Raw genomic sequence first — 16,072 nt, forward strand, 5'->3', positions numbered from 1 at the left:
ACACGTGGTAGCATGTTTTGCTCGGCCTTCTGTCGATGAAGCACAGGTAAAGAGACAAGTCATTGTAGAATGACAAATAAGTAGATAGAAAGATAAAAACAACAAAAAAGAGAATTTGACCCAGACGTGATTCGAACGCGCATCCTTCTCATCTGGAGTCAGACGTGGTACCGTTGCGCAACCGAGTCCGCCTATAGGGTAGCCCTTCGCACACATGCGGTAGCATGTTTTGCTCGGCCTTCTGTCGATGAAGCACAGGTAAAGAGACAAGTCATTGTAGACAGACAAATAAGTAGATAGACAGATAGATGAAAATAATAAAAAAAGAACTTAAAACGGACGTGATTCGAACACGCGAACTTCTGATCTGGAGTCAGACGTGCTACCGTTTCGCCATCAAGTCCACTTAGTGTAGCCGTTCGCACACACGCCGTAGCATGTTTTGCTCGGCCTTCTGTCGATGAAGCACAGGTAAAGAGACAAGTCATTGTAGAATGACAAATTAGTAGATAGACAGATAGTTGAAAATAATGAAAAAGAGACTTTGACCCAGACGTGATTCGAACACGCGACCTTCTGATCTGGAGTCAGACGCGCTACCGTTGCGCCACCGAGTCCGCTTAGGGTAGCCGTTCGCACAAACGTGGTAGCATGTTTTGCTCGGCCTTGTGTCGATGAATCCCAAATAAAGGGACAAGTAATTGTAGACAGACAAATAGGTAGATATTCAGATACATGAAAATAATAAAAAAGAGAACTTCACCCGGACGTGATTCAAACACGGAACCTTCTGATATGGAGTCAGACGTGCTACCGTGTCGCCACCGAGTCCACTTAGTGTAGCCGTTTTCACACACGCAGTAGCATGTTTTGATCGGCCTGGTGTCGATGAAGCACAGGTAAAGGGACAAGTCATTGTAGACAGACAAATAAGTAGATAGACAGATAGATGTATATATTAAAAAAGAGAATTTTACCCGGACGTGATTCGAGCACGCAACCTTCTGCTCTGGAGTCAGACGCGCTACCGTTGCGCCACCGAGTCCGTTTAGGGTCACCGTTCGCACATACGCTGTAGCATGTTGTGCACGGCCTTCTGTCGACGATGCGCAGTTAAATGACAAGTCATTGTAGAAGGACAAATAGGTAGATAAACAGATAGATGAAAATCTTAAAAAGAAAATTTGACCCGGACGTGATTAGAACACGCAACCTTCTGATCTGGAGTCAGATGTGCTAAAGTTGCACTACCGAGTCTGCTTAAGGTAGCCATTCGCACACACGCGGTAGCATGTTTTGCTCGGCCTTCTGTCGATGAAACAGAGGTAAAGAGACAAGTCAATTTATACAGAAAATTAAGTAGATAGACAGATGAAAATAATAAAAAAGAGAATTTGATCCGGACGTGATTCTAACACACAACCTTCTGATCTGGAGTCAGGCGTTGTACCGTTGCACCACTGAGTCCGTTTATAGGGTGGCCCTTCGCACACACGCGGTAGCATCTTTTGTTCGGCCTCCTGTCGATGAAGCACAGGTAAAGAGACAAGTCAATGTAGACAGACAAATAAGTAGATAGACAGATAGAAGAAAAAAATAAAAAAGATAACTTGACCCGGACGTGATTCGAACACGCAACCTTCTGATCTGGAGTCAGACAAGCTACCGTGTCGCCACCGAGTCCACTTAGTCTAGCCGTTCGCACACACGCGGTAGCATGTTTTGCTCGGCCTTGAGTCGATGAAGCACAGGTAAAGAGACAAGTCAAAGTAGACAGACAAATAGGTAGATAAACAGATAGATGAAAATAATAAAAAAGAAAATTTGACCCGAACGTGATTCGAACTCGCAACCTTCTGATCTGGAGTCAGACGTGCTACCGTGCCGCCACCACATCCGTTTAGGGTAGACGTTCGCACACACGTGGTAGCATGTTTTGCTCGGCCTTCTGTCGGTGAAGCACAGCTAAAGAGAAGAGTCATTGTAGACAGACAAATAAGTAGATAGACAGATAATGAAAATAGTAAAAAAGGGAACTTAACCCGGACGTGATTCGAACCCGTAACCTTCTGATCTGGAGTCAGACGTGCTACCGTGTCGCCACCGAGTCCACTTAGTGTAGCCGTTCGCCCTCACGTGGTAGCATGTTTTGTTCGTCCTTCTGTCGATGCAGCACAGGTAAAGAGACAAGTCATTGTAGACAGACAAATGAGTAGATTGACAGATAGATAAAAATAATAAAAAGAGAATTCGGCCCGAACGTGATTCGAACACGCAACCTTCTGATCTGGAGTCAGACGGGCTACCGTTGCGCCACCGATACCATTTAGGGTGGCCGTTCGCACACATGCGGTAGCAGGTTTTGCACGGCCTTCTGTCGACGAAGCACAGGTAAAGAACAAGTCATTGTAGAAGCACAAATAAGTAGATAGACAGATAGATGAAAATAATAAAAAGAGAATTTGACACGGACGTGATTAGAACACGCAACCTTCTGATTTGGAGTCAGACGTGCTAAAGTTGCTCCACCGAGTCCGCTTAGGGTAGCCGTTCGCACACACGCGGTAGCATGTTTTGCTCGGCCTTCTGTCGATGAAGCACAGGTAAAGGGACAAGTCATTGCAGACAGACAAATAAGTAGATAGACAGATACATGAAAATATTAAAAAGAGAATTTGACCCGGACGTGATTAGAACACGCAACCTTCTGATCTGGAGTCAGACGTGCGGAAGTTGCGCCACCGAGTCCACTGAGCGCAGCCGTTCGCACACACTTGGTAGCATATTTTGCTCAGCCTTCTGTCGATGAAGAAAAGGTAAAGAGACCAGTCATTGTAGAATAAGAAATGGGTAGATAGACAGATAAAAATAACAAAAAAGAGAATTTGAGCCGCACATGGCTCGAACACGCAACCTTCTGATCTGGAGTATGACGCGCTAAAGTTGCACCACCGAGTCCGCTTAGGGTAGCCGTTCGCACACACGTGGTAGCATGTTTTGCTCGGCCTTCTGTCGATGAATCACAGGTAAAGAGACAAGTCATTGTAGACAGACAAATTAGTAGATAGACAGATAGTTGAAAATAAGAAAAAAGAGATTTTGACCCAGACGTGATTCGAACACGCAACCTTCTGATCTGGAGTCAGACGCGCTACCGTTGCGCCACCGAGTCCGCTTAGGGCAGCCGTTCGCACAATCGTGGTAGCATGTTTTGCTCGGCCTTCCGTCGATGAATCCCAAGTAAAGGGACAAGTCATTGTAGACAGACAAATAAGTAGATATTCAGATAGATGAAAATAATAAAAAGAGAATTTGACCCAAACGTGATTCGAACACACAACCTTCTGATCTGGAGTGAGACGTGTTACCGTTGCGCCACCAAGTCCGCTTGTAGGGTTGCCCTTCGCACAAACGCGGTAGCATGTTTTGCTCGGCCTTCTGTCGATGAAGCACAAGTAAAGAGACAAGTGATTGTAGACCGACAAATAAGTAGATAGACAGATAGATGAAAATAATAAATAAGAAAACTTGACCCAGACGTGATTCGAACACGCAACCATGTGATCTGGAGTCAGACGTGCTATCGTATCGCCACCGAGTCCACTTAGTGTAGGCGTTCGCACACACGCAGTAGCATGCTTTGCTTGGCCTTCTGTCGATGAAGCACAGGTAAAGAGGCAAGTCATTGTAGACAGACAAATAAGTAGATAGACAGATGAAAATAACAAAGAAGAGAATTTGACCCGGACGTCATTCGAACACGCAACTTTCTGATCTGGTGTCAGACGCGCTACCGGTTCGCCACAGAGTCCGCTTAGGGTAGCCGTTCGCACACACGCGGAAGCATGTTTTGCTCGGCCTTCTGTCGATGAAGCAAAGGTAAAGAGACAAGTCATTGTAGACAGACCAAAGAGTAGATAGACAGATAGATGAAAATAATAAAAAAGAGAACTTAACACGGACGTGATTCGAACACGCAACCTTCTGATCTGGAGTCAGACGTGCTAAAGTTGCACCACCGAGTTCGCTTAAGGTAGTCGTTCGCACACACGCGGTAGCATGTTTTGCTCCGCCTTCTGTCGTTGAAACACAGGTAAAGAGACAAGTCATTGTAGACAGACAAATAAGTAGATAGACAGATAGTTGAAAATAATAAAACAGAGAATTTGACCAAGACGTGATTCGAACACGCAACCATGTGATCTGGAGTCAGACGTGCTACCGTATCGCCACCGAGTCCACTTATTGTGGGCGTTCGCACACACGCGGTAGCATGTTTTGCTCGGCCTTCTGTCGATGAAGCAGAGGTAAAGAGACAAGTTATTGTAGACAGACAAAAGAGTAGATAGACAGATAGATGAAAATAATAAAAAAGAGAATTTGACCCGCACGCGGTTCGAACACGCAACCTTCTGATCTGGAGTCGGACGCGCTACCAGGTCGCCACCGAGTCCGCTTAGGGTAGCCGTTACACACACGTGGTAGCATGTTTTGCCTGGCCTTCTGTCGATGAAGCACAGCTAAAGAGAAGAGTCACTGTAGACAGACAAATAAGTAGATAGACAGATAGATGAAAATAGTAAAAAAGAGAACTTGACCCGGACGTGATTCGAACACGAGACCTTCTGATCTGGAGTCAGTAGTGCTACCGTGTCGCCACCGAGTCCACTTAGTGTAGCCGTTCGCACACACGTGGTAGCATGTTTTGCTCGGCCTTCTGTCGATGCAGCACAGATAAAGAGACGAGTCATTGTAGACAGACAAATAAGTAAATAGATGAAAATATTAAAAAGATAATTTGACCCGGACGTGACTCAAACACGCAACCTTCTGATCTGGAGTCGGACGCGCTACTAGTTCGCCACCGAGTCCGCTTAGGGTGGCTGTTCGCACACACGTGGTAGCATGTTTTGCTCGGCCTTCTATCGATGAAGCACAGGTGAAGAGACAAGTCATTGTAGACAGACAAATAAGTAGATAGACAGATAGATGAAAATAATAAAACAGAAAACTTGACCCGGACGTTATTCGAACACGCAACCTTCATATATGAAGTCAGACGTGCTACGGTGTCGCCACCGAGTCCACTTAGTGTAGCCGTTTTCACACACGCGGTAGCATGTTTTGCTCGGCCTTGTGTCGATGAAGCACAGGTAAAGGGACAAGTCATTGTAGACAGACAAATAAGTAGATAGACAAATAGATGTATATATTAAAAAGAATAATTTTACCCGGACGTGATTCGAACACGCAACCTTCTGATCTGGAGTCAGACGCGCTACCGTTGCGCCACCGAGTCCGTTTAGGGCCGCCGTTCGCACATACGCTGTAGCATGTTGTGCACGGCCTTCTGTCGACGAAGCACAGTTAAATGACAAGTGATTGTAGAAGGACAAATAAGTATAATAAACAGATAGATGAAAATCATAAAAAGAGAATTTGACCCGGACGTGATTAGAACAGGCAACCTTCTGATCTGGAGTAAGACGTGCTAAAGTTGCACCACCGAGTCTGCTTAAGGTAGCCGTTCGCACACACGCGGTAGCATGTTTTGATCGGCCTTCTGTCGATGAAACACAGGTAAAGAGACAAGTCATTGTAGACAGACAAATAAGTAGATAGACAGATGAAACTAATAAAAAAGAGAATTTGATCCGGACGTCATTCGAACACGCAACTTTCTTATCTGGTGTCGGACGCGCTACCGGTTCGCCTTAGAGTCCGCTTAGTGTAGCCGTTCGTACACGCGTGGTGGCATGTTTTTCTCGGCCTTCTGTCGATGAATATCAGGTAAAGAGACAATTCATTGTAGACAGACAAAAGAGTAGATAGACAGATAGATGAAAATATTAAAAAGAGAATTTGACCCGGACGTGATTCGAACACACATCCTCCTGATCTGGAGTCAGCCGTGGTACCGTTGCACCACTGAGTCCGTTTATAGTGTAGCCCTTCGCACACATGCGGTAGCATGTTTTGTTCGGCCTCCTGTCGATGAAGCACAGGTAAAGAGACAAGTCAATGTAGACAGACAAATAAGTAGATAGACAGATAGATGAAAAAATAAAAAAGAAAATTTGGCCCAGACGTGATTCGAACACGCAACCATGTCATCTGGAGTCAGACGTGCTATCGTATCGCCACCGAGTCCACTTAGTGTAGGCGTTCGCACAATCGTGGTAGCATGTTTTGCTCGGCCTTCCGTCGATGAATCCCAAGTAAACGGACAAGTCATTGTAGACAGACAAATGAGTAGATATTCAGATAGATGAAAATATTAAAAAGAGAATTTGACCCAAACGTGATTCGAACACGCAACCTTCTGATATGAAGTCAGACGTGCTAAAGTTGCGCCACCGAGTCCGCTTAGGGTAGCCGTTCGCACACACGTGGTAGCATGTTTCGCATGGCCTTCTATCGGTGAAGCACAGGTAAAGAGACAAGTCATTGTAGACAGACAAAAGAGTAGATAGACAGATAGATGAAAATAATAAAAAGAGAATTTGACCCGCACGCGGTTCGAACACGCAACCTTCTGATCTGGAGTCGGACGCACTACCAGTTCGCCACCGAGACCGCTTAAGGTAGTCGTTCGCACACACGCGGTAGCATGTTTTGCTCCGCCTTCTGTCGATGAAACACAGGTAAAGAGAAAAGTCATTGTAGACAGACAAATAAGTAGATAGACAGATAGTTGAAAATAATAAAACAGAGAATCAGACCAAGACGTGATTCGAACACGCAACCTTGTGATCTGGAGTCAGACGTGCTACCGTATCGCCACCGAGTCCACTTAGTGTGGGCGTTCGCACACACGCGGTAGCATGTTTTGCTCGGCCTTCTGTCAATGCAGCACAGATAAAGAGACGAGTCATTGTAGACAGACAAATGAGTAGACAGACAGATGAAAATAATAAAAAAGAGAATTTGACCCGGACATCATTCGAACACGCAACTTTCTGATCTGGTGTCAGACGCGCTACCGGTTCGCCACAGAGTCCGCTTAGGGTTGCCGTTCGCACACGTGGTAGAATGTTTTGGTCGGCCTTCTATCGATGAAGCAAAGGTAAAGAGACAAGTTATTGTAGACAGACAAATAAGTAGATAGACAGATAGATAAAAATATCAAAAAGAAAATTTGACCCGGACGTGATTAGAACACGCAACCTTCTGATCTGGAGTAAGACGTGCTAAAGTTGCGCCACCGAGTCCGCTTAGGGTAGCCGTTCGCACACACGTGGTAGCATGTTTCGCATGGCCTTCTGTCGGTGAAGCACAGGTAAAGAGACAAGTCATTGTAGACAGACAAAAGAGTAGATAGACAGATAGATGAAAATAATAAAAAGAGAATTTGACCCGCACGCGGTTCGAACACGCAACCTTCTGACCTGGAGTCGGACGCACTACCAGTTCGCCACCGAGACCGCTTAGGGTAGCCGTTACACACACGTGGTAGCATGTTTTGCCTGGCCTTCTGTCGATGAAGCACAGCTAAAGAGAAGAGTCACTGTAGACAGACAAATAAGTAGATAGACAGATAGATGAAAATAGTAAAAAAGAGAACTTGACCCGGACGTGATTCGAACACGAGACCTTCTGATCTGGAGTCAGTAGTGCTACCGTGTCGCCACCGAGTCCACTTAGTGTAGCCGTTCGCACACACGTGGTAGCATGTTTTGCTCGGCCTTCTGTCAATGCAGCACAGATAAAGAGACGAGTCATTGTAGACAGACAAATAAGTAAATAGATGAAAATATTAAAAATATAATTTGACCCGGACGTGACTCAAACACGCAACCTTCTGATCTGGAGTCGGACGCGCTACTAGTTCGCCACCGAGTCCGCTTAGGGTGGCTGTTCGCACACACGTGGTAGCATGTTTTGCTCGGCCTTCTATCGATGAAGCACAGGTGAAGAGACAAGTCATTGTAGACAGACAAATAAGTAGATAGACAGATAGATGAAAATAATAAAAAAGAAAACTTGACCCGGACGTTATTCGAACACGCAACCTTCATATATGAAGTCAGACGTGCTACCGTGTCGCCACCGAGTCCACTTAGTGTAGCCGTTTTCACACACGCGGTAGCATGTTTTGCTCGGCCTTGTGTCGATGAAGCACAGGTAAAGGGACAAGTCATTGTAGACAGAGAAATAAGTAGATAGACAAATAGATGTATATATTAAAAAGAATAATTTTACCCGGACGTGATTCGAACACGCAACCTTCTGATCTGGAGTCAGACGCGCTACCGTTGCGCCACCGAGTCCGTTTAGGGCCGCCGTTCGCACATACGCTGTAGCATGTTGTGCACGGCCTTCTGTCGACGAAGCACAGTTAAATGACAAGTCATTGTAGAAGGACAAATAAGTATAATAAACAGATAGATGAAAATCATAAAAAGAGAATTTGACCCGGACGTGATTAGAACAGGCAACCTTCTGATCTGGAGTAAGACGTGCTAAAGTTGCACCACCGAGTCTGCTTAAGGTAGCCGTTCGCACACACGCGGTAGCATGTTTTGATCGGCCTTCTGTCGATGAAACACAAGTAAAGAGACAAGTCATTGTAGACAGACAAATAAGTAGATAGACAGATGAAACTAATAAAAAAGAGAATTTGATCCGGACGTCATTCGAACACGCAACTTTCTTATCTGGTGTCGGACGCGCTACCGGTTCGCCTTAGAGTCCGCTTAGTGTAGCCGTTCGTACACGCGTGGTAGCATGTTTTTCTCGGCCTTCTGTCGATGAATATCAGGTAAAGAGACAAGTCATTGTAGACAGACAAAAGAGTAGATAGACAGATAGATGAAAATATTAAAAAGAGAATTTGACCCGGACGTGATTCGAACACACATCCTCCTGATCTGGAGTCAGCCGTGGTACCGTTGCACCACTGAGTCCGTTTATAGTGTAGCCCTTCGCACACATGCGGTAGCATGTTTTGTTCGGCCTCCTGTCGATGAAGCACAGGTAAAGAGACAAGTCAATGTAGACAGACAAATAAGTAGATAGACAGATAGATGAAAAAATAAAAAAGAAAATTTGACCCAGACGTGATTCGAACACGCAACCATGTCATCTGGAGTCAGACGTGCTATCGTATCGCCACCGAGTCCACTTAGTGTAGGCGTTCGCACAATCGTGGTAGCATGTTTTGCTCGGCCTTCCGTCGATGAATCCCAAGTAAAGGGACAAGTCATTGTAGACAGACAAATGAGTAGATATTCAGATAGATGAAAATATTAAAAAGAGAATTTGACCCAAACGTGATTCGAACACGCAACCTTCTGATATGAAGTCAGACGTGCTACCGTTGCGCCACCGAGTCCGTTTAGGGTCGCCGTTCACACACACGCGGTAGCATGTTTTGCACGGCCTTCTGTCGACGAAGCACAGGTAAAGAGACAAGTCATTGTAGAAGGACAAGTAAGTAGATAAACAGATAGGTGAAAATCATAAAAAGAGAATTTGACCCGGATGTGATTAGAACACGCAACCTTCTGATCTGGAGTCAGACGTGCTAAAGTTGCACCACCGAGTCCACTTAAGGTAGCCGTTCGCACACACGCGGTAGCATGTTTTGCTCGGCCTTCTGTCGATGAAACACAGGTAAAGAGGCAAGTCATTGTAGACAGACAAATAAGTAGATAGGCAGATAGTTGAAAATAATAAAAAAGAAAATTTGACCCAGACGTGATTCGAACACGCAACCATGTGATCTGGAGTCAGACGTGCTATCGTATCGCCACCGAGTCCACTTAGTGTAGGCGTTCGCACACACGCAGTAGCATGCTTTGCTCGGCCTTCTGTCGATGAAGCACAGGTAAAGAGGGAAGTCATTGTAGACAGACAAATAAGTAGATAGACAGATGAAAATAATAAAAAGGAGAATTTGACCCGGACGTCATTCGAACACGCAACTTTCTGATCTGGTGTCAGACGCGCTACCGGTTCGCCACAGAGTCCGCTTAGGGTAGCCGTTCGCACACACGCGGAAGCATGTTTTGCTCGGCCTTCTGTCGATGAAGCAAAGGTAAAAAACAAGTCATTGTAGACAGACCAAAGAGCAGATAGACAGATAGATGAAAATAATAAAAAAGAGAACTTAACACGGACGTGATTCGAACACGCAACCTTCTGATCTGGAGTCAGACGTGCTAAAGTTGCACCACCGAGTCCGCTTAAGGTAGTCGTTCGCACACACGCGGTAGCATGTTTTGCTCCGCCTTCTGTCGATGAAACACAGGTAAAGAGAAAAGTCATTGTAGACAGACAAATAAATAGATAGACAGATAGTTGAAAATAATAAAACAGAGAATCAGACCAAGACGTGATTCGAACACGCAACCATGTGGTCTGGAGTCAGACGTGCTACCGTATCGCCACCGAGTCCACTTAGTGTGGGCGTTCGCACACACGTGGTAGCATGTTTTGCTCGGCCTTCTGTCGATGAAGCAGAGGTAAAGAGACAAGTGATTGTAGACAGACAAATGAGTAGACAGACAGATGAAAATAATAAAAAAGAGAATTTGACCCGGACATCAATCGAACACGCAACTTTCTGATCTGGTGTCAGACGCGCTACCGGTTCGCCACAGAGTCCGCTTAGGGTTGCCGTTCGCACACGTGGTAGAATGTTTTGGTCGGCCTTCTATCGATGAAGCAAAGGTAAAGAGACAAGTTATTGTAGACAGACAAATAAGTAGATAGACAGATAGATAAAAATATCAAAAAGAAAATTTGACCTGGACGTGATTAGAACACGCAACCTTCTGATCTGGAGTAAGACGTGCTAAAGTTGCGCCACCGAGTCCGCTTAGGGTAGCCGTTCGCACACACGTGGTAGCATGTTTCGCATGGCCTTCTGTCGGTGAAGCACAGGTAAAGAGACAAGTCATTGTAGACAGACAAAAGAGTAGATAGACAGATAGATGAAAATAATAAAAAGAGAATTTGACCCGCACGCGGTTCGAACACGCAACCTTCTGATCTGGAGTCGGACGCACTACCAGTTCGCCACCGAGACCGCTTAGGGTAGCCGTTACACACACGTGGTAGCATGTTTTGCCTGGCCTTCTGTCGATGAAGCACAGCTAAAGAGAAGAATCACTGTAGACAGACAAATAAGAATATAGACAGATAGATGAAAATAGTAAAAAAGAGAACTTGACCCGGACGTGATTCGAACACGAGACCTTCTGATCTAGAGTCAGACGTGCTACCGTGTCGCCACCGAGTCCACTTAGTGTAGCCGTTCGCACACACGTGGTAGCATGTTTTGCTCGGCCTTCTGTCGATGAAGCACAGATAAAGAGACGAGTCATTGTAGACAGAAAAATAAGTAGATAGACAGATGAAAATAATAAAAAGATAATTTGACCCGGACGTGACTCGAACACGCAACCTTCTGATCTGGAGTCGGACGCGCTACTAGTTCGCCACCGAGTACGCTTATGGTGGCTGTTCGCACACACGTGGTAGCATGTTTTGCTAGGCCTTCTATCGATGAAGCACAGGTAAAGGGACAAGTCATTGCAGACAGACAAATAAGTAGATAGACAGATAGATAAAAATATTAAAAAGAGAATTTGACCCGGACGTGATTAGAACACGCAACCTTCTGATCTGGAGTCAGACGTGCTGAAGTTGCGCCACCGACTCCACTGAGCGCTGCCGTTCGCACACACTTGGTAGCATGTTTTGCTCGGCCTTCTGTCGATGAAGCACAGATAAAGAGACGAGTCATTGTAGACAGAAAAATAAGTAGATAGACAGATGAAAATAATAAAAAGATAATTTGACCCGGACGTGACTCGAACACGCAACCTTCTGATCTGGAGTCGGACGCGCTACTAGTTCGCCACCGAGTACGCTTATGGTGGGTGTTCGCACACACGTGGTAGCACGTTTTGCTAGGCCTTCTATCGATGAAGCACAGGTAAAGGGACAAGTCATTGCAGACAGACAAATAAGTAGATAGACAGATAGATAAAAATATTAAAAAGAGAATTTGACCCGGACGTGATTAGAACACGCAACCTTCTGATCTGGAGTCAGACGTGCTGAAGTTGCGCCACCGACTCCACTGAGCGCTGCCGTTCGCACACACTTGGTAGCATGTTTTGCTCGGCCTTCTGTCGATGAAGAAAAGGTAAAGAGACCAGTCATTGTAGAATAAGAAATGGGTAGATAGACAGATAAAAATAACAAAAAAGAGAATTTGAGCCGCACATGGCTCGAACACGCAACCTTCTGATCTGGAGTATGACGCGCTAAAGGTGCACCACCGAGTCCGCTTAGGGTAGCCGTTCGCACACACGTTGTAGCATGTTTTGCTCGGCCTTCTGTCGATGAAGCACAGGTAAAGAGACAAGTCATTGTAGACAGCCAAATAAGTAGATAGACAGATAGTTGAAAATAAGAAAAAAGAGAATTTGACCCAGACGTGATCCGAACACGCAACCTTCTGATCTGGAGTCAGACGCGCTACCGTTGCGCCACCGAGACCGCTTAGGGCAGCCGTTCGCACAATCGTGGAAGCATGTTTTGCTCGGCCTTCCATCGATGAATCCCAAGTAAAGGGACAAGTCATTGTAGACAGACAAATGAGTAGATATTCAGATAGATGAAAATATTAAAAAGAGAATCAGACCAAGACGTGATTCGAACACGCAACCTTGTGATCTGGAGTCAGACGTGCTACCGTATCGCCACCGAGTCCACTTAGTGTGGGCGTTCGCACACACGCGGTAGCATGTTTTGCTCGGCCTTCTGTCGATGAAGCAGAGGTAAAGAGACAAGTCATTGTAGACAGACAAATGAGTAGACAGACAGATGAAAATAATAAAAAAGAGAATTTGACCCGGACATCATTCGAACACGCAACTTTCTGATCTGGTGTCAGACGCGCTACCGGTTCGCCACAGAGTCCGCTTAGGGTTGCCGTTCGCACACGTGGTAGAATGTTTTGGTCGGCCTTCTATCGATGAAGCAAAGGTAAAGAGACAAGTTATTGTAGACAGACAAATAAGTAGATAGACAGATAGATAAAAATATCAAAAAGAAAATTTGACCCGGACGTGATTAGAACACGCAACCTTCTGATCTGGAGTAAGACGTGCTAAAGTTGCGCCACCGAGTCCGCTTAGGGTAGCCGTTCGCACACACGTGGTAGCATGTTTCGCATGGCCTTCTGTCGGTGAAGCACAGGTAAAGAGACAAGTCATTGTAGACAGACAAAAGAGTAGATAGACAGATAGATGAAAATAATAAAAAGAGAATTTGACCCGCACGCGGTTCGAACACGCAACCTTCTGATCTGGAGTCGGACGCACTACCAGTTCGCCACCGAGACCGCTTAGGGTAGCCGTTACACACACGTGGTAGCATGTTTTGCCTGGCCTTCTGTCGATGAAGCACAGCTAAAGAGAAGAGTCACTGTAGACAGACAAATAAGTAGATAGACAGATAGATGAAAATAGTAAAAAAGAGAACTTGACCCGGACGTGATTCGAACACGAGACCTTCTGATCTGGAGTCAGTAGTGCTACCGTGTCGCCACCGAGTCCACTTAGTGTAGCCGTTCGCACACACGTGGTAGCATGTTTTGCTCGGCCTTCTGTCAATGCAGCACAGATAAAGAGACGAGTCATTGTAGACAGACAAATAAGTAAATAGATGAAAATATTAAAAATATAATTTGACCCGGACGTGACTCAAACACGCAACCTTCTGATCTGGAGTCGGACGCGCTACTAGTTCGCCACCGAGTCCGCTTAGGGTGGCTGTTCGCACACACGTGGTAGCATGTTTTGCTCGGCCTTCTATCGATGAAGCACAGGTGAAGAGACAAGTCATTGTAGACAGACAAATAAGTAGATAGACAGATAGATGAAAATAATAAAAAAGAAAACTTGACCCGGACGTTATTCGAACACGCAACCTTCATATATGAAGTCAGACGTGCTACCGTGTCGCCACCGAGTCCACTTAGTGTAGCCGTTTTCACACACGCGGTAGCATGTTTTGCTCGGCCTTGTGTCGATGAAGCACAGGTAAAGGGACAAGTCATTGTAGACAGAGAAATAAGTAGATAGACAGATAGTTGAAAATAAGAAAAAAGAGAATTTGACCCAGACGTGATTCGAACACGCAACCTTCTGATCTGGAGTCAGACGCGCTACCGTTGCGCCACCGAGACCGCTTAGGGCAGCCGTTCGCACAAACGCGGTAGCATGTTTTGCTCGGCCTTCTGTCGATGAAGCACAAGTAAAGAGGCAAGTCATTGTAGACAGACAAATAAGTAGATAGGCAGATAGTTGAAAATAATAAAAAAGAAAATTTGACCCAGACGTGATTCGAACACGCAACCATGTCATCTGGAGTCAGACGTGCTATCGTATCGCCACTGAGTCCACTTAGTGTAGGCGTTCGCACAATCGTGGTAGCATGTTTTGCTCGGCCTTCCGTCGATGAATCCCAAGTAAAGGGACAAGTCATTGTAGACAGACAAATAAGTAGCAATTCAGATAGATGAAAATAATAAAAAGAGAATTTGACCCAAACGTGATTCGAACACGCAACCTACTGATATGAAGTCAGACGTGCTACCGTTGCGCCACCGAGTCCGTTTAGGGTCGCCATTCACACACACGCGGTAGCATGTTTTGCACGGCCTTCTGTCGACGAAGCACAGGTAAAGAGACAAGTCATTGTAGACAGACAAATAAGTAGATAGACAGATAGATGAAAAAATAAAAAAGAAAATTTGACCCAGACGTGATTCGAACACGCAATCATGTCATCTGGAGTCAGACGTGCTATCGTATCGCCACCGAGTCCACTTAGTGTAGGCGTTCGCACAATCGTGGTAGCATGTTTTGCTCGGCCTTCCGTCGATGAATCCCAAGTAAAGGGACAAGTCATTGTAGACAGACAAATAAGTAGATATTCAGATAGATGAAAATAATAAAAAGAGAATTTGACCCAAACGTGATTCGAACACGCAACCTTCTGATATGAAGTCAGACGTGCTACCGTTGCGCCACCGAGTCCGTTTAGGGTCGCCGTTCACACACACGCGGTAGCATGTTTTGCACGGCCTTCTGTCGACGAAGCACAGGTAAAGAGACAAGTCATTGTAGAAGGACAAATAAGTAGATAAACAGATAGATGAAAATCATAAAAAGAGAATTTGACCCGGATGTGATTAGAACACGCAACCTTCTGATCTGGAGTCAGACGTGCTAAAGTTGCACCACCGAGTCCACTTAAGGTAGCCGTTCGCACACACGCGGTAGCATGTTTTGCTCGGCCTTATGTCGATGAAACACAGGTAAAGAGACAAGTCATTGTAGACAGACAAATAAGTAGATAGACAGATAGATGAAAAAATAAAAAAGAAAATTTGACCCAGACGTGATTCGAACACGCAACCATGTCATCTGGAGTCAGACGTGCTATCGTATCGCCACCGAGTCCACTTAGTGTAGGCGTTCGCACAATCGTGGTAGCATGTTTTGCTCGGCCTTCCGTCGATGAATCCCAAGTAAAGGGACAAGTCATTGTAGACAGACAAATGAGTAGATATTCAGATAGATGAAAATATTAAAAAGAGAATTTGACCCAAACGTGATTCGAACACGCAACCTTCTGATATGAAGTCAGACGTGCTACCGTTGCGCCACCGAGTCCGTTTAGGGTCGCCGTTCACACACACGCGGTAGCATGTTTTGCACGGCCTTCTGTCGACGAAGCACAGGTAAAGAGACAAGTCATTGTAGAAGGACAAGTAAGTAGATAGGCAGATAGTTGAAAATAATAAAAAAGAAAATTTGACCCAGACGTGATTCGAACACGCAACCATGTGATCTGGAGTCAGACGTGCTATCGTATCGCCACCGAGTCCACTTAGTGTAGGCGTTCGCACACACGCAGTAGCATGCTTTGCTCGGCCTTCTGTCGATGAAGCACAGGTAAAGAGGGAAGTCATTGTAGACAGACAAATAAGTAGATAGACAGATGAAAATAATAAATAAGAGAATTTGACCCGGACGTCATTCGAACA

At 45.4% G+C, this 16,072-nt stretch overlaps 6 non-coding genes across 6 annotated transcripts; all 6 read right to left on the reverse strand.

Moving 5' to 3' along the window:
* Positions 1-545: 545 nt before the first annotated feature.
* On the reverse strand, positions 546-617 carry TRNAW-CCA (transfer RNA tryptophan (anticodon CCA)). The gene has a single exon. It is a non-coding gene; the product is annotated as a tRNA-Trp (tRNA).
* A 2,483-nt stretch (positions 618-3,100) lies between these two features.
* On the reverse strand, positions 3,101-3,172 carry TRNAW-CCA (transfer RNA tryptophan (anticodon CCA)). Its single transcript has one exon. It is a non-coding gene; the product is annotated as a tRNA-Trp (tRNA).
* Positions 3,173-5,227: 2,055 nt separating this feature from the next.
* On the reverse strand, positions 5,228-5,299 carry TRNAW-CCA (transfer RNA tryptophan (anticodon CCA)). The gene has a single exon. It is a non-coding gene; the product is annotated as a tRNA-Trp (tRNA).
* Positions 5,300-8,198: 2,899 nt separating this feature from the next.
* On the reverse strand, positions 8,199-8,270 carry TRNAW-CCA (transfer RNA tryptophan (anticodon CCA)). Its single transcript has one exon. It is a non-coding gene; the product is annotated as a tRNA-Trp (tRNA).
* Positions 8,271-12,441: 4,171 nt separating this feature from the next.
* Positions 12,442-12,513, reverse strand: TRNAW-CCA (transfer RNA tryptophan (anticodon CCA)). Its single transcript has one exon. It is a non-coding gene; the product is annotated as a tRNA-Trp (tRNA).
* Positions 12,514-14,134: 1,621 nt separating this feature from the next.
* TRNAW-CCA (transfer RNA tryptophan (anticodon CCA)) lies at positions 14,135-14,206 on the reverse strand. Its single transcript has one exon. It is a non-coding gene; the product is annotated as a tRNA-Trp (tRNA).
* Between the last annotated feature and the right edge of the window lie 1,866 nt (positions 14,207-16,072).

Source organism: Rhipicephalus microplus, chromosome 5 (assembly GCF_043290135.1).
Source record: "Rhipicephalus microplus isolate Deutch F79 chromosome 5, USDA_Rmic, whole genome shotgun sequence".
NCBI lineage: Eukaryota > Metazoa > Arthropoda > Arachnida > Ixodida > Ixodidae > Rhipicephalus > Rhipicephalus microplus.